Raw genomic sequence first — 19,124 nt, 5'->3', positions numbered from 1 at the left:
TATATTTTTTCAAAACCTCAAACTAATCTCCAAAGATGTTTTCTCCATCTGGTCTTTATTAGTAAAGACTACCATTCCATTATAATTTTCCACAAGAGGAGAAATAATATCGCATCAGCTACTGGCACTGTAGGATTCAAGAATTTCAGTAACAGCCTTTCAATCTTTACACAAAAGTGAAATCAATGATAGTTCTTAAAAATATACCGGCCTGAATTTTGTTTAAGAGGTACTATCTTCCTATTACTTAAATGCGTAAGACATATCAGACCTACACACAATTTTGCCTATCTTTGCTTTCACATCACATTCAATAGTAAGTAGCAATCTTTCTTTTCTTTCTTTGTTTTGTTTTGGTATTTCATCATCTTAAATACTTATCGCTGTCTTTTCTTTAATCTTGGCTACTGTTTTCCTTTTTCTAGTCACACATCATAAATTTTGGTTATTCTGTTTCACTTTTAATAAGAAGGTAAAGGACTGCCAATATTAATTTCCTATGCCAATAATTCCAGTACTTGAATAGCATGTATACTATAATAATTTTCTGTAAGACTTAGGAAATCTGCTACTAGTATCAGATAATAATAAGTCAGATTCTGCATATTTTCAGTTTGAGAAGAGGTTAAGCATGACTAGCATAGCTCAAGACCAGCACTTTTGCAGATATAAGCATATGAAAACTAATGCTTGCAAATACAAAGATTCGGAAAAGCTGAGCAACCCTTCTAAGTCAGCATCACCAGCTTAACTTGAATTGAGGAATTGCTAGTTCCCAGCCCCATGCATAATCTATTGAGGCATGTTGCCTACTGCAAATGAACATTGTTTCCTTATACCAATTAAAGCAACCTGAATAAGAACAGGCAGACCTTGAAGGTCCCCATGTCGTAATGAAACCAAACTGCAGTATTGAAGATTTAAAAGTAGGTCAGACTTAAATGCATTTTTAAGTAATACACACTTCAAATCCTGATATGAACTGGATGAAATCTGTTCTGTGTTACAGTAACCAGAGATTCACCCTAGTACTTTTATTATGCTAAAATTCTTGTGCACACAGAAATGGCTTATGCGTATTTACATCAAAAAAGGACATGAAAGAAGCTGCAAAATTCAACTCCCAAGTATAAATAGGAAAACTGCACACCAAAGGTTGGAGCCGGGCCAGATGTAGTGTGAACCGCCACTTTTACCTAGCAGATACTATACATGGAAAAATCATGACCTAACCTAGGAACACTGGAGTTGTCAAACTACTCCTTACTAACCTTTCTTCCTCAGCTGCAAATAAAAAAAGGATTTCTTCTGTTATGTGCAGAACAATATCCTTCTTTCACTATTAATGGACTATTTTTATAGGTTGTATTTTATTACTGAAATATAATGTATAATCAGCTGCTCCACAGATCTTGCCTTGTGCTGGAAAGGACTATAAATTGTAGCAGTTCTCTGCACTGAATCTGCCTCCGGTTGTTGACACTGGAGCTGCTCCACCTTTGCTTCTTGTGCCAGATACGATGCCAAAACATCCTGCTGTTAATGCCAGATATAAAAGAAGCAAAAGCAGTAGAAGGATGGCAGCACACTCTTACTTGGAAAAGCAAAGAATTTGAAACAGAATTGTGCTCCACATGGCAAAAACATGATCTGATGAGTCTCCACTTCTCTTTCAACTGCCAACATTTACAAACAAGTCAGTGCTCAAGGTTTTTTTATACTTAAATACAAGTCCTCAGCTTTCTCAATGGACCTCCCAGGTAGTTCATGTGGGTGTTCTACACAGTACTTTAGCCTTTGCTTTTATAACCAAACAGATATTTCTTCTAAAGATGCCTATAACTTGTAGAACCAGTGATGTCATTAGGGAAATTCAAAGTAACAGCTGCCAGAGGAAACAGTGGTCTAGTTGTCTGCCTGTTATTGACAGCACATCAGAAGCTTGTGAACAGGAGAGCTGATACTGCCTCATAAGTAGAAGACATCCCTCAGACATTATACTCAACCAGGACATGCACTGTCTCCTCACCTTGACTGAGTTCCTTCCTTATTTTCCTTACTGCTTTCACCTTTATATAGATACACATGTCTATACATAGTATACATAACATACACACACCCATATAGAAGACCAAATTCCATAGTATCAAGATCCATAAGAGCCCTGGAATTCAATCATCTGCACACCTAAATTGTTAGACCAGCACCTCCCAGGTTTTTTGGACTACTTACATCCTCTCAGGCAGTTCCTGAGCATGTGTGGCGAGTTAAGCATGGCTCAAGGACCATCTTAGCAGGAATATGTAGATGACTCATATCATGGAAGGTAAAATAGGACGGATTAGGTAATAAAGCAATTATTATTTGGGCCAGAGAACAAGTCCAAGGACCATTTGTTTACTAGTATACAAGTCACATTCGTGCCTCCAAAGGAGCCCAACCAGTGTGAATTTCAGGGAGAAGACAAACATCTGTTACTTTTCCAGATACTACATCTATGAACCTTCCTTTCTCTCATCCTTCCTGTACTGGAGTTCTAGTCCAGTCTCTTGTCAGAATTTTCAACACAGTGTTGAAAAATGTTCAGGCAGACACATAGCCTCCATAGCAATGGATATAGTACATAGTATGCAGCTCTAGAGGTTTTTTTAAAAAATACATTTACAGTATTATTCCACTGAAATTAATGGAAGGGGGGGGCACTTTATATAGATATACAGACACACATGTAATCAGTCCAAATATCATTAACAACCCATACATTTCCATTGACTTTATGGGTATGGCAGCAGCCCTCCAGTAAGACTCAGTCACTTGAGGAATTAGTTCTGCAGAGTTCTTTCTGACCTACACGTATGTTTCAACTACCCAAATCCTGATAAGATGATGCCCAGGTCTTCCCAACAGGGAAATGAACAATCAGATGTTTAGGGTTTCCAAAACCTCCCCTGCCTTTCATAAACATGAATTTGAGAATTATTAGGATAACTATCCTTTCAGACGTAGACAGCTGAACAGGTCTCAGACTAAACTGCTACCACAGAGGGGAAGATCTTGAAATAGATCAGACATTATAGCAGCTATACAGAAGAGCAAGTGGGTAAAATATTCCCCATGCTAGCTAAGCTTGAAGTGAATCCCTAATAATTTGCAATATTTGGTCAGTGTTAAGCCTACATAGATCCATCAAGACTGCATTGACTAAAATCTTTGATAGAGTTTAGGACCATACATTACTGAAAATATTTGTGAGGGAAGTACATCACAGTTCTCATTTTCACAAAGAAGCCAGTGCTGAGGTGAAGATTTTTTCTTTTGTTCCTTTTTTGTTTGGTGTGAGATGGTGGAGGCATTAGGAAGGGATCAAATAGCCCACTGTGACTATTATACCACAGCAAAATGCACAGAAAGCATACCTTTCTCTGAGCACAGTCTTGAGCAGACCCTTCCCTTTGTTGTTGTTGCCCTGATGTGGTGGAGTGTCCTTGCTGCAGAAAGCCCAGCGGGGGCCAAGGAGAGAGGCAGCTCTGACACTGCAGGTCGCTGCAGGGTGAAGTGTCGTGCCGAGCTCAGAGACCATGGCTGTCACTCAAGGAATCATTAGCAATGAAAGAGAGGCGGTGGAGCTTGTTGTGTTGTCATCACACTGTAAGAAGGTTGGCTGCAGTCCAAATTAGCTTGCTTAGGGAGTGTGAATCAAAATGACATGTAATCTGAATGTTAATGAAAATTTTCTCTTGCTTTAGACTTCAGATTCCATCCAGAAAGCTGTCATCGGGAAGACATTATCTCTCTCCCTTCCTCTCTTCTTTAGGATATGTATTTTCAAATATATATAGAAGCTGGAACTGCTTATATCTCTTAAAACCTACACTGCTTAGACCCCAGTTTCCAGAGCACTGTATTGTTTCCAGAAATGGTCCTGTGCTATTAGGGATTGTTGAATCTATGCTGTAACAAATTAGAAGGAGAGCAGCACAGGAAGCACCTTGCTTTTAAAGCAAGATAATTGCATGGGTTTCATAGGCAAACAAATGTCATAGCTCTAAGCGCTGTTGTACAGTGGTGCAGCTGCACTGTCACAGAGAACGTTCCCATTTACATTACCAGAGGACCGGTCTGTTTAGATGTTATTTGTGACATGCGTCCACATTAGACTGCATCAGTGAAAATGTTATTCCACACTAGACAATAGAGCTACTCTAATGCAAAACCAGCCTACAGTGATGGAAATTAAAAGGAAGCCTTTAATGTATACAGCCATCCATTTCCTGACTAACATGCAGTCGTATGCCTCATCATTTGGCAAGAGGCATAGTTAGTTTTAATTTGTATCAATTGTTTTTTTCCTAAGAGCTGTTAAGAGACCTCTGGGTCTGCTGAACTCAGAGGTCCTCTTCTCTCCCTCATACACTTATAAGACAGCTGGAAAATTGAATCTTCTGTTACATGGCGCCCACTACATACTTGTGTTATTCACACTACATTTCAAGGAAGTTCCTATACGTGTTAAAAAGGAAGTAACAAGTAATCAACAAGCATAAAAATCTCCTTCTCATCAGAGTACAAAGAAAATAGATTACTAGTTTGAAAGACTTGAGAACATGAAATGGTTAGCACTACTGGTCTAACTTATGAGTCAGTAAACTACCCAAATGCCCTTTTCAAATCAACAGACAGACAGGTTCCGGTTAAAAGAGAATATGAATGCCTGAAACTAGCAAAAGTAGTCTTAGCAAATTCAGTCAGACATTTCAGCACAGAAATGTGAACACAGTGCTATTCACTGAGAGACAGTTCAAAATCTGTAAAAGAAGCAGGACAATTTGTGTTTTCTAAAAAAATTATTAGTCCAAAAGAATTCAGATTTTAATGAATATTAATACTTAAGTCTTGGTGGACTTTGAAGATTCTGCATTTGGGCTTTTTTTCAAGTTACATATTTACCCTTTAAACAAATTTGGTTGTAGAAATATTTTTTTCTGCATTTGAGACAGTAGCACACTCAAGAACGAATGTGAAACAGAGAAGTCAATCGGGACTACTCCAGTCTGGAAAGGATGTCTGTATCTGCTTAAACTTGATTTTCTGATTCAGTGTTATGCTTAATCAGTGTGTACACTGTTGTATTTTCAAATACTGAACCAAGAACTTGGACTGAGATACAAAAAGAACTTAGGTAACTAAAATTTCAAGTGCGATAGGTCAAAAATGTTAAACTGTAAAGTCTTAATTTATCCTGAAAGACACACACATTTTCATAGGCAAGTAAGGTACCTTGGGCTGCCAGGTATGCATAGCTGTCCATCTCTTCCACTTTTCACATGGGATACATCCGATGTTCTCTCAGCAAACCCGACCCTACAGAAACAAGAATTGAATAAAGAGAAAGAGCCATCACATGGACATCACCTAATAAACTGAGTTTGCAAATCTTTGAGGACATAGTACAATTCCTGAAAATAAAATTTCATTGCTCCACTTTTTTTTTTTTTTTTTTTTTTTTTTTTTTTTTTTTTTGGCTAGCAATAAAACTAGTTTAACTGCTTCCCTCACTCCATTGTTACATCTATTCATCCTGGTACAATTATTTGTAGGATTACACTATAAACCAGAAGAATGAAATGACCCAAATAAAACACAAACAGAAACACTTTGGGGAGCTCTTTTTTAGCTCCATCATTCACTGTGGCTGTCTCCAAGACAATGTACAAACAGCTCCATCAGCACAGCAAAAGGCAGCAGTAAATTCTGTTACAACTGCACAGAATACATCAGACATGCATCTGTGGGACGATCAGTTTATAAAAAATCTTTAAATATGCTCTTGACGCTACCTGAGGAAGAGAGAAAGTGTGAAGTAAACCAGATTTTCATAAAAAAGTTCTTTATACTTAGCACAAATTCGTATTATTTCAACTGTGGCCTCTCTTCCTTCCTTTGAAATATATTATTAGGAGGAAAACAACTTTAGTGTCCATGTTGACAATGTATTTCTGAGTAAGTTAGCATGTATTTTCTTCTGGTCTTTTAGATCAGTAGTTTTGCAAAATCTGATCCGTGACACCAACTGGAAATGCAGAACACTTGACATTCTTTTTCAGGACAAACTGCCTTCTTGTGGCTTCATACCTGATGTTTTATTTCTTTTCGCTGTTAAAATATGGTCATTAGGTGTTATTTCTGAAAATATTTCTCTCCTCTGGTACCTCTTGTGTGTGGGAAGGGCAGGAGTTGTTTCTCTGTTGCTAAGTGCAAACACTGTTGAAAGCCCAGTGTAGAGTTCGTTCTTTTTTGTAGCTTTTATGCAATGTCTAAATGTAATGGTATGAAGCTTAGATGTGATAGTCACATAATTTGAAAGTTTGCTGAATTAAGAAGTAATGTGTAAGGAACTGTAACTCAGGCTTACTTAATTACAGCCACTTTGCTGATGTCAAACGTAGTCTCATTATAATTTACGTGCTTAGAAGCTGGAAGAAGGTGTAACATAAAAGAGATCAGTTACTTAATTTCCATCTTCCTATAGCTCCTCAGCATGCCATTTAGACTGACTGAGACTCCTTAACACATGGGTAAAGCCAGAGTAAGTGAGTCTCAAATACATGAAGAAAATCTAACTTGTAACATTTTAAACTATTTTTAAAGCAGACCCAGTGTATTCAATAGATGCGTAAAGACTATGTACAGAAAATGTTATTGTAAAATTAAATAATTTATAATGACTGTTGGCAACTTGAGTAATTTCTAAGTTAAGGAATGCCAGGGTTGTTTTTCACATAGGCAACCTACATGCTCACTTGTACAGCTATACTGAGGAGGAGGGACCCTGCAGAAAAGTTGATATGCAACCACACATAAAAATGTAATGTATCCAAGTAAGTGAAGACTTAAAGTTGTACAAAAGCTAAAAACACATCCTAGCCTTCATATGCTTGACTATGGAATATGAGGAAACAATGCCTTTTTTGTGATTATACATCGGTTTCCCTTTTTTAGTGCTAAGGGGAAACCTTTAATTTGTGAAACGTCACCCCACCTCTGTCATAAAGCATTAATATTCCTCTATCTTGAACTTTCAGCACTGCAAGACAGCTATGATGGAAGTCTTACTGTAGGGTGCTGCTGCCCAAAGTAGGCTGTTATTTAAGTGAAAGCCCAGCATGCCCAGCTTCTGTCCTCTGCTTCTACTCTTGCTGTTGACAGTCATGGCTATTTCGATCCCAGGACAAAGCTGAAGAGTCCTTACACAGGCTGGAGACGGATATGGCTTCTGAAGCAGGAGGTAAAATAAAGAGTAAATTTAGCTGTTACCTCTCTTTTCCTTTCCTCAGCTTTGAAACACCTTCAGCCCCTTACGTTGCCCTAACCAGAAAAAGGGAATGAGGCTTTATGGAAGAGTTTAATGCAAAGAAGTCATTTGCAGTGCATGGAATAGCCCAAAACAACCCCTATACCATTTGGTATCTTCAGAGGCTTAATCTGTACCAGAAATAAAATGGGCCACAACTTATCCTAATGCCTTTGTCACATCATAGCTTGCATCCTCTCAGCTCCAAAACCCATGTGTAAACTCAGTCTGGGAGGAGGATGATTGTCACAAGGCAAAGCTTTATGAGGTGGCATCTCTGTTAAAAGCATAGATAACCACCAGACAAGGGTCAATCTTACTGCTCACTGGCTTTTTTAATTATTACTTAGAACAGATTTAGTCAAAGTGTGACTGGAGAAGGAAGGAGAGTTGTCTGGTTTTCTCCCTTCTGTAGTCTCAGTAAATCCTGGGAACTTTTAATAGTCTGCTGTTGCTGCTCCTACTGCTGCTGTGGCAGTAACATGACCCCAGCCTTTGAACGTTCCTATACTTAGCCATTATTTTGAAACATTGCCAAAGCATGTCGAGGAGTGCAAACTGAAGCAATGCTGATATAAAACTCAGCAGAAGGTCACTAGAGTTTCATGGCATTAAAAAAACACCCCCTTACTTCTTCCTTCCTACTTCCTTAGGCCTAAAGGGATTTCTTTTGGTGGCAAAACACTGAACATACAGGACATTCAATAAAAAGGTAGCAAAAATCATTTATGAAAGAGAACAGTAGGCAACTTAAAAAACAGCTTCTTGTGTATTCTACATTCACTTTTGCCAGGTAATACACAGATCCTTGACCTGTGACAGCTGTCAAAGCATCTTCAAATTACAGAGCACTGCAGGAGAACCATGAATCAGTATCAATGCATTAGCCAGCACCTTGCTGCTCTAAGAGTCATCGCTCCGGAAAGGTATTATAATATGTGCATCTGGTCAAATGTTTTGCTTTTGGTTTTCTCCTGGAGAGAATCAGTAGGCAAAAGTATAAAGATTTGACTACTCAGGACTATTGCAGAATATTTTAACTGTGTACACTTTGTTCAAATTCAATGAATCTTCTGGAAAATGTGTATCGTGTAGTAATCACTGCTTCTGTCTCAAACCCACTCTTATGACATACAATACTATAAATATGCCTATACATCATTGTTTCATAGTCTATGTGGAGCTAATGTGTAAGGGAATGGGGGTCACATACCGTGCAGCATGACCTCATGCCATGCCACCTCGGGTCTCAGCGCAGTTAGTGAGAGCACAAACTGTGGGTGGAAGGCCCGTTTACATTGGAAGGATATGACTCAGTTGCCCATAATTACCAGTTTTCATGTCATTGCTGAGACTGTCTTGTTTGCAGAAACTGCTGATGCAGGTTAATACAACACAGACAGATTTTCCATTTGCAGAAAAAAAACAGGGTGGAGTTCTTCAGGGCCTCTGTTTCATCTGCTGTTTCTCACGCACAGTTACCAGTAGGTATCACTTGGAGCTGAGCAGGCATATTCAGAAACAAGGTGAGGTCCAAAGCACATGATTTGTTTAAGGGCAGTTATACAAAACTTCCTAGAAGTTAATAAAAAACTTCCTGAGACACCCTGATAGTTTTAGATCTGCTTTTTGCAGAGGATTAAACAAGTAGTAAAGGTTCACTGGAAGAGGTTGAACATCCAAACCATTTGCACATGCTCTCTTAACTGTTTCCTTTTGAAAACAAACTTTCTCTGAGGCACTTTAAGTGTCAATAATATTTCCAATCTCACTTGGAAGAAACACTTTTTATTTATGAAATATACCTTCTTGATATAATATTCTGAAATCAGTCAGGTCTGCTATCAAACCATTTAAATCAACCTCCGATTACTAAAATTTAACACTATTTCTTTCCAGTTTTCTCAGCATTCTAAGGAATTTGGCTAAATATGATCTGTTATTTTTGCTCAGACCCAGAATAAACCTCTCCTGTAACTGAAAAGGAAAGGGTTGGGTCCAGCCTCTGCAGATGATACATCCAATTAAATCTGAAGTGTGCGGTTCACAAATTATGGAAGATAGCTTCCACTGAAAGCTACAAAAGTATTTCATGTTATGACTGTTTATATGGTGTAGTTCACAGTATGCAGTTTGTCTCTCATATTAGTTTTCTTTAGAAACATCATTTTTCCAATTCAATTTCCTTCTCTTCCTTAGTATGAATAGCTTATCCTTTGCTCAAAATATTGAAAATAAATAAGTAAAAATGCCCCAGTTTTTATGCTACAAAATTAGTTTGGAGCAGGAAAGTTTAATTAGTTATATTAGACAAAGCAAGAACCAACTGCTTCTTTGATATCTAGGGTTTAAGAAAAAATCACAACTGAATGGTTTGGGGGTCAAAATACATACACACACCCCTCTTCCAGTTTGTTACTGGTTGTGCAACTGTGTGACAGACAAAAAAAGTACAAGATATCTTGCAATTTTTAAAACTTCTAATTTCCTGTATTGTTAAAGTTTGCCTGCCTTCTTTACTTACTACCAAACATGCTTCTGCCTTCCACACCGATTTCTCAGCCTGATATACACAGCAGCTGCTTTGGATGTTTAAAAGAAGAGATCTTCTGAATGCTAGAGAAAGAGGTGTTTGGAGACACTGTTAGAACTGGGAGCCTTTGAACATACTCTTAATTATCTGGATGCTTTAAAATAAAAATTTAATGTTGTTGAATAGACTTCCCAAAGCCCACTGGTCACTTATCTTGGGTTAGGCTGCATTCTACCTGAAAGATTACTGAAAAGGGCTTAAGGTCAAGAAGCCTTTATATCCTCCCACAATGATGGAAGCTCTTGTGAGGCAGGGGTTGTCACACTAAGAAGCATTGGAATTCTGCAGGGCAGCACAGGGGGAGATGGCCAACAGGCAGAGTGAGTCCAGGAGAAGGAAGTCTTATATGGGTAGAACAGAGGGAAAAGAAGAACATATGAGAGTCAAATTGGTGTCTGTACTTGCATTCATCTTCATCATCAGGAGTAGGTTGCACACACGTCTTTTTCTTAGTTCAACAGGTAAGTATACCTAAGTAGCCAAATATTTGGACTGTTGTCTGATAAATATGTCTAGTTACTGTGTTTCTCTCTTGTACTCTTATTACTCAACCTTTCTTCTTAGTAGAGAAGGTCTAGGCATGCTTTGGTTGCCTTTGCAAATTTTCAAGATAAATATAATGAAAAGAGCTTGCTTTAATTTTTTTTTTTCTTGATTTTCTGTTCTGATATTTCCAAAAGCCAAAAGGAAGTATCATTGGCAGTTGTGGGTGGTTGTTTGCTTATTTGTTTACATTTTGAATTTTCTATTAGAAATTTCGATTTTAAAAACCCCCTGCTTTTTAAAAAAAGAACAAAGCAAAACCTTCCCCCCCCCCCCCCCACGCTCACCTCCACCCCACCCGTGGTACTTCTTTGACTTCAGTTTTGGAACCACTCAGATTAACTTTGACCACTTTAATAGCTTCACTTAAATCTAGCACACACAAGTCTGTCCAAATTAAAATTTAATCCACTCTCTCTCAAAAGAAAACCAAAGCAACAAACAATAAGAAATGATCACGTCTTGTAAAACAGAGTCATAAAGCATAATAACTAGAAATGTTAACAGAGGAGAAATAGAGGGAACTGTTCTAAGAATCTATTCTCCTTGACAAGTGGTATTTATTTAAACAGTCTTCTTGCTTCAATCTCCTGATTATTACACAAATATTTTATGCTCTAGTCATTTTACAAGTGCATTAGCTCTTAGGAGAAGTGTAGTACTTTTATTAGTGCTCTATGAGACTGTTACAAAAAACCCCACCTGGGAGGTTTAAATTTTATATCTTCAGCTCTACTAATTATTCTCTAAGGGATTAATTAAAGTAACTTTTTTAGCTTTCCAACAAGTTTATACTCACATTTGTACCAAGTTAAGAAACAGCTTGCACTGTGATCACAGAAAAATTCTGTTTGTTTCTTTAATATGTAAACCTGATGATAAAGTAGTCATGGTTAAAATAAATCTACATGCCAACATAACAGGTTTAAAAGGACATATTCATATTTCCACTTGTTTTTGTCTTCTGAGTTCTCTGGACAAGGATAATTAGTTATAAATAATACAAGGAAGAATGTGAATGCAGTTAGAAGCCATTCATTTGTGATACGTGCTGTGTAAGAGGATCTGGTTAGTTAGTTTGCAGAGGTATCCTGCAGTTATCTAACATTTTATTAGTGGCTTTGCCTGGGTGTTCGATCAGATCATATTCTTCAGAGTACCACAGAATAGGCCTACTTAAAAAATAATCTCCTATCTTTACCCCCGTGACTGGAGCCCTTAAAAAAAATTCAGAAACAATTTGTTGAGATCAGAGTGTTAGGTCTATATTAGGTGCTGACAGAGAACCTATGGTCCTAGGTACAAATTTGGCCTCCTAGCTCAGAGTCCATATTTCCAGAGAAGTCTGCAAAAATCCCAATCTCTATAAAAATGGTTGGCTGCTATATTCATTTGAAGCATGTTAGGGATTTAAAGAAAGGAAAATATTAACCTAGAAAAAAGATGCTAACATTCAGATATCAACAGCAAAACTGTCTGTTAGTAATTGTTGCTGCCCGTGCTATGTCCTAACCTGTGTCCAGCATTAGTTTGGGACTGTGCTGGTTGTCCTGGGCCAGTACCATCCTTGGGACCATTCTAACAAACAGCCAGCATGAATTCTCAAGGTCATTTTTACCGCTGTCTCTGTAGTCCCTGTGAAACACCCTCCAGGCACTGGCCAATCAACTTTCTTCACAGTAGATATGAATAGTTCTTTTCAAGATGGTAAACGAACTCTAAATAGAATTCAAAAGTCAATTTCCAGCCTTGCATCCTCTCTTATTTCTACTGTTTACTAAAGTGATGGTTGCCAATGTTTGTCATGAGTAAATACTCTGCCATACTGAGGATGTCAAGGCACCAACTGACAACCTAACTCCTGCAGCTTTTTTTGAGGAAATTTCTCACTATTCCTGGACTATCTTGTGATCGTGGCATCTAGTACTTTGATAGCAATTCAGTGTCCTGGAAAAGTTCATCAGTTCTTTGCTAAACAGGTATAGCAGCAATGCACAATTTAACGGTAAGATAAAATTGATTTTAAAAACATGTCAGCTGAAAAAAACCCAGCTTCTACATTTCAAAACAGGTAAAAGTCAGTGTTAATAGAAGTTTTCTTTTTGTCTATCTATATTACAATTTAATCTCAGGATCTTCTGTGTGTTCATTAAGAAATCTGGCATTCCCTTAACCTTAACAACTATACATTGGAACAGCCAATGAACCTGGGTATTAGCTTTCAAGGATGAACCACAGCTTAGGTAAAGGCATCCTTTCTGAATCTCTCCAGTCACTGAATATCTCACTGAGTATGTATGCGTCCCAGTGGATTTTCAAAACCTCTGATCTTGAAAACTGCTTCAATCAGGGTATGACATCTTTGCTAATGAAAAGTTGTCTGTCACAGTTAGCTTTCGGTGAGCAAATTGCTTCTGAAACATGTCTGGAACTTCTCTAGACATGTTTAGTGCCCAATACATGGAGACAAAATAAATACACGCAAGTGTGCCTCATCTTTTAAAACTGCTTGTCAGTGTAAATAACTGATTTGTCTTGATCATTTAATGTTCACATGCAGCACATTATAATACATAATTTGACAATCACTTAGTATGCAAATATTTTCAGTGGAGAAAAAAAATCTACTTCATTCTCAAGCCCGTAAAACATATGACTGCATCAGTAGGATGATGGTGTGTTCAAATTTAGAAGCATTTCTAATGTAACCTACTGGCTTTCTGTAAGACCACCTTATGTTCTGACCAGTCACAAACTTTTAAGATTAAAATGTTTGCAGTTTTCCCGCACTGAGTGAAACTCCCCTGAAAAAAGTAACTTTTGCTCACAGTGTTTTTACAATGATTTTACTGTCACTGCAACCAAGAGACAGGAATAATTGGGCAGATCTTAAAGCAGGTTTTGGTGATGCCTGGTCATAACAGGTAGGGAACATCATACTTCTTTTTAAGACAAAGATCAAGGGTGAGAGTGAAACATGTAGAAGCAAAGTTTCTAGCCAAGATAAAATTTACTCATAGATAAGATGAAAATTAGTGCTACCAGCTAGGCAGTAAAGATATGGTTTATTTTTTTAAAACTGACAGCTTGATTTCTATGTCCCTTTGCTGAGTAGGAGTAGTTCCAAGGCCAGGCTTCAGATTCACTATCCCTCCACTGCAAGGACAGATGGGCATTATATGCAGACTGTCTCTAGCCTTTTTCAGGATGGCTACAAGGCAAATATGGCTGGGAGGTACTGATTTGAAGGGAGACACCGAGCTGCAGGGCATTCAGTTCATATAGACCTAGACAAGGCCAGGTTTATCTCCCAGGCTGCCACATGGCTTGTTCAGAGCTAGTTTGCATATTTTTAGTCTTTCTGGTGAGTTAAAAGCCAACTCTTCTATGAAAACTTTTCTTCATTGAACAATTTTATTTACCTAATACTTGAACTTTTTAGAATATTTTTCCTCAGGTCTCAGGGAGGTGGTAGCTATGGTTTCAGCAGCTTTATGGAGGGGCTGATGTGTTACAGAAAAGTCTCCCTCTGGTGATTCAAACACAAAGTTTGGCCTTAATGTATTGACAGGTTCTAAAACAGGAGGCAAAACATTTTTAGATAAGAGCCTTATTCTGTGGACAGACATTATATTCTGTGAAGTTTTTCAGTATTCTTTAATAGAGTGCCAAAATGCTTGTTACCCTGTAAAAAGCCAGACACTTTAAATTATTTTCTCTGAGTTAGAGGAAACACCAGCTGTCAAATGTGAAGAGTGTGTAACAAGCAATTGCCTAGTCTGGAAAGACAAGCAAAGCACCTCTTTAGATTGTGGGGTTCTATTTTTATGAAAGAGATTAGAATCCTTTAAAGTTTACCTTACATTTGAATTATGCAGTAAACAGCTACTGACTGGCAAAGCTATGAAACCTTCCACAAACTTTAATTTCATGATTTACTACAGCACATCTAGCAAGCTATTAAAATTAACTCTGCCATTGCATGCAAGAGCAGCAACAAATGCTAATTTTACACTTGGCAAATTTGGAAAACCTGAAGAGTATATATTTTCTGCTTTGCAGTATAAGAGCTTCCATCCATTGGCAGTAAGAGTCATGGTGTTTAAATTTAATTTTCTTTAATGTAATCGGTTTTTGCCTGTTATGTTTAAGGCAATTTGAATCAATATCCCATGCAATTCATTAAGAATCCATAGCTGTAACCATTGCAAACACTGAATCGTCTGAAGAAAAAAAAATAATTTCTACTGAATTTCCTACTTTCTGTCACTGGCTGTTTATAACACTATTCACTTTGATTTGATTTGATTTTTTAAGAACAAATAATGTTTAATAATGTTTGCATAAAGAAAAATGTTTCCTCACCTTATACTGAACCTTGAATAAATAAAAAAAAATCTTTATTGAAAGAATAAGTTCTGCTCTCCTGCCCTTCTATTACAAGATACGAGGAAGTGGTTTAGTCAGGTCTGTCAAGTCTTGTGCTTTGCATTTAGCTCGAGGATCCACTCACACGACACTTCTCAGAACATGGCACATTCCTGATGCAACATCTGTGGCTGTATTTATACTGCTTATGGACATCTCACAAGGTTTTCCCCAATATCAGTTGTGTCCAGTGGATGGCTTTTTTGTCCTACAACTTCATGTAATGCAGTAGAAAAGATAAAAGGTGCCCCCTCACAGGACCAAATTATTCAATGGCCCAAAGTGAGACCATGTTCATACCTTGCCTCTCCCAAGAGAACAAGTTGTTACACTCGCCTTTCAAAGCCTCTCTCCTGTTAGAATCCAGGTGCTGCCAAACTAGCAGAAGACTAACTGGAGACCAGCAGATTAACCTCTCCCCCCAGAGAGAAATTTTGTTCAAAAAGCAGATCCCCAGGGTGTGCTGCTCCACAGATATTGGGAATTCTATAGGTACCAAGGGAAATAGGTCGAGATGTAACCTGATATTTTATAAAGTGGAAAGGTGCCATTTCCCCTTGTATTAGAGACTTGCATATTTTCCTTAAAGGAAGGGTGCCCTACATCATTCAATTGTAGTGAAGGGTTTGGCTTTCAGAGAAGCAGAAGGAGGCTTCAGTACAGAAGTGACATTCTGGTAGACCAAATAAGCCAAGCCACCATCAGGCGCGGGGGGAAACTGCCATCAGGAGGATCTACAGCATGTTTTTCATTACTTTTCTGAATGAGTCATTTCAAATTACCCTTCTTTAGTTTAAAACTTTGTTTGGCAAATAAATACTCCTGCAGTATTAACCTCCACCATGGCACATGAGAAACATCAACTTAAACCAAGCTGGTTTTCTTCACTCATAACTCAAAATTCTCAGTACCAAATACATAAGCTACCAAAAATTCCATTGAAAGATACTGTGTATACATGTGCATTCTAACTAGTAAATGGGATGACTGAGCGGGGCGAAAAAAACCAAACCAAAAACTTAAGAGCTGTCCAAGAGAAAGAGACACTACTTTTTTTATTCCACTCAAAGACTAGGAGGAGTAAGGAAGAACAAAAGGACCGATGTTCATTCTTTCCTCCTTAAACTTAATCAGAAATAAGATTAGCGAGCCACAGACACAGCTACAGCAGACAGGATAGACTGAAAGAAACTTATCCAGGTGCTTGGAGGAAAAGATATCAACTAACAGTTCAAGAAACTGTCTAAGGTCTTATATATGCTCGCTTTATACACAACAGTTGAAATGCATTAGTAACTGGACTAAGGCATAAAATATCTGTTATGACACTTTTAGACATAGTTTAAAATCTAATATACTTTTTATTAAGTAGCTCTTAATTAAATATATGATTTTATCATCCTAATCTTCAAATTTAATATTTTATGAATCATCTAAAATAGATTGTTTGGTCAGTTAACACAAACACATGCTACTAGAATCATTGAGTATGCACGATTTTGTGAAAAGGTGTAAATACTGGCATGCACTGGAAGACTTTTTAAATTGACACATCTCTTTTGCTGCTGGGAAGCAATAAAATTGTTACATACTTTCTGGTATCTCATCTCTTAATCAATATGAATTCCCAGTAACAAGCAATGAATTCCAACGTAATTGAAACAATTAGCCTAACACTGTTGTCAAGAAAATACACTATTATAAATCATGACATATTAAGTATTAATTTCTTAATCTAATTTGAAGTATGACTGCACACAGGCCCTCCATGATATTCACTGCTGATAATACAAAAGTTGGCTGTAAGCCTGCAAAGCGATCAGTGTGAGTTTATATTGGCACGTAAGGTCTGCACATATATATTACATTGTTGAATCTAGCATACAGGGGAAATGGAAATGAAGAAACACTGCAGAACTAGTTTGTGGCCAGCTTTCCCAATCTAGGAATCCTTTCTGCAGAACTCAAGATCTTATGTTGTTTGGGGAAAAAAGGCTCAGACATGCAGAAATAACCTTGGAATTACTCATTACTATACAACAATAATAATTCTTAATTTAGTAACTTACTCGTATTCTTAACAATAATTCATAACAATTTAATTCTTATATTAAATTCTGAAGCTGGAGTTCTTAAGCTGGAAGACTCCAATATTTTATGTTATATTCATTCTTATTTGAATTGTGTGTTTACATGAAATATTCCTGTTAGGTAAAAGACATATATATAATAAGAAAAGACCCTCTGAGAAGCACATAGTCTCTAAAAAGTTAATATAGAATAATAAAGATATTAAAAAGGGATGCTATTCTCAATACTATTTTTAGAGATTGGAGAACTGCAATTTCAGCAAGATGCCTCTCATTTAGACACATGCATATAATTTGTCTTCTAAATTCCTTCATAATAGTAAAAGGAAAGATCTAGACCCTTAACTCAAATGTACAGTTCATCTCACCCAGAGGTAAACATCAAAAGTAGCTCAGTAAAGCTATGCTATAAAAGTGACTGTTAAGGGAAATCTAGTATTGTTAGCTCACGTCTAGCTCTCCAGTGTCCATGACTAAAGCTGTATCAACCAAGGAAACTGCAAGATGGCTTTCTTTCATTTAATTTTTACCATGAAAAAAAAAAAAAAAGGTGCTATCTAGTCCTAGCTAATTTTCTTTGTCCTTTCTATAGTTAATAAAGACAAGCATGTTCAGAAAATAATTTTCTTGTATCTGTCTTTGAATGCAATTACTTTCTGGAGCTTGAACAGTGCATTTATGTTTTATATGTCTTAAGTTAGAGTAGAGAATTCCCTGGCTTACTCAAGCCTGTGCAGAAAAACTATAGCAAATTAGGAATTCAAGTAAAGTGTCAAATCCCAGAGGACTATTTCAGCCAAAACAACATTTTTTCTTTTCTGAGGTGTCCCTTAATTTGCTGTCTGGTAAAACAGTAGTGAAATACATATAAAGGACCTACCTTGTATTAGGAAAATCTTTAAAAAAACCTTGATACATAAAGGCCTATGTGTGCACTCTGAAGTTACTTTTGGAACACATAAAATATAGCCTACTCTAGAATTATATTTTTGGTCATTTAATAATGAACAGAAATTTAGTTTAGAGAATGGAAAATATCATTCTCCAAGAACATTTTTATAAGCTGGCTTACATCTCAAAAGAAATTGTTTCAAGACCTATATCGTGTCCCTTCTGTGACCACAGAGCTTACTTTTTATCTTATTTAAGGGTCTCACTGGCAATTTTAGGAACTGCTAATATAGAAAAGTAGTAGAAGTACAGAAGACATTTTTAAAGAAAATGTAGAACAGAACAGAACAGAATAGAATAGAATAGAATAGAATAGAATAGAATAGAATAGAATAGAATAGAATAGAATAGAATAGAATAGAATAGAATAGAATAGAATAGAATAGAATAGAATAGAATAGAATAGAATAGAATAGAATAGAATAGTTCAGGAAGGCACCTGCAATGATCATCTGGTCCAACTGCCTGACCAGTTCAGGGCTGACCAAAAGCTAAACCATGTTATTAAGGACATTGTCCAAATGCCTCATAAACACTGACAGGCATAAGGCATCGACCATCTCTCTAGGAAGACTGTCCCAGTGTTTAACTACTCTTTCTGTAAAGAAATGCTTCCTCATAGTCTAAATGTCCCCTGGTGCAGCTTTGGATCATTCCCATGCATCCTGCCACTGTATACCAGGGAGAAGAGCTCAGCACCTCCCTCTCCCCTTCCTCAGGAAGCTGTAGAGAGTAATCAGAAGAGTTATAATTTTATACAAACAAGAAAAACCAGTCCCACGTGACATAACATGGCACATCATATGTCATCAAATTATATTCATGGGCCACATTTCATAATCACTGCATAAAGAATTATCAGTAAAAATGATGTAAGAATATATAGAATGGGCAGAGTCTTTCTTGTGTTTCAAGGCGCTTTCTAGATTTTTGCAAACTGATGTATTTTTGTGTTATATCAGTCAAAAGATCCTTGATCTAATTATACGTAACATCATTAGATGAATGCTGACTTAGTCAATGATTCTCTATTGCCATTATTTCTATTAGACTCTTTTGACACTGAATCAATAGCAGCCTAATCTGCCTCTAAAGATCACAGCATTTCCAAGAGTTTACTTTTGTTCATGGATCATTTGAGATCTATGTAGAGCTTTCATGCCAGTAA

This window comes from Falco cherrug, chromosome 6 (genome assembly GCF_023634085.1).
Source record: "Falco cherrug isolate bFalChe1 chromosome 6, bFalChe1.pri, whole genome shotgun sequence".
Taxonomy (NCBI): domain Eukaryota; kingdom Metazoa; phylum Chordata; class Aves; order Falconiformes; family Falconidae; genus Falco; species Falco cherrug.
The sequence above is the reverse complement of the archived record's forward strand: the minus strand, read 5'-3'. Positions refer to the sequence as shown.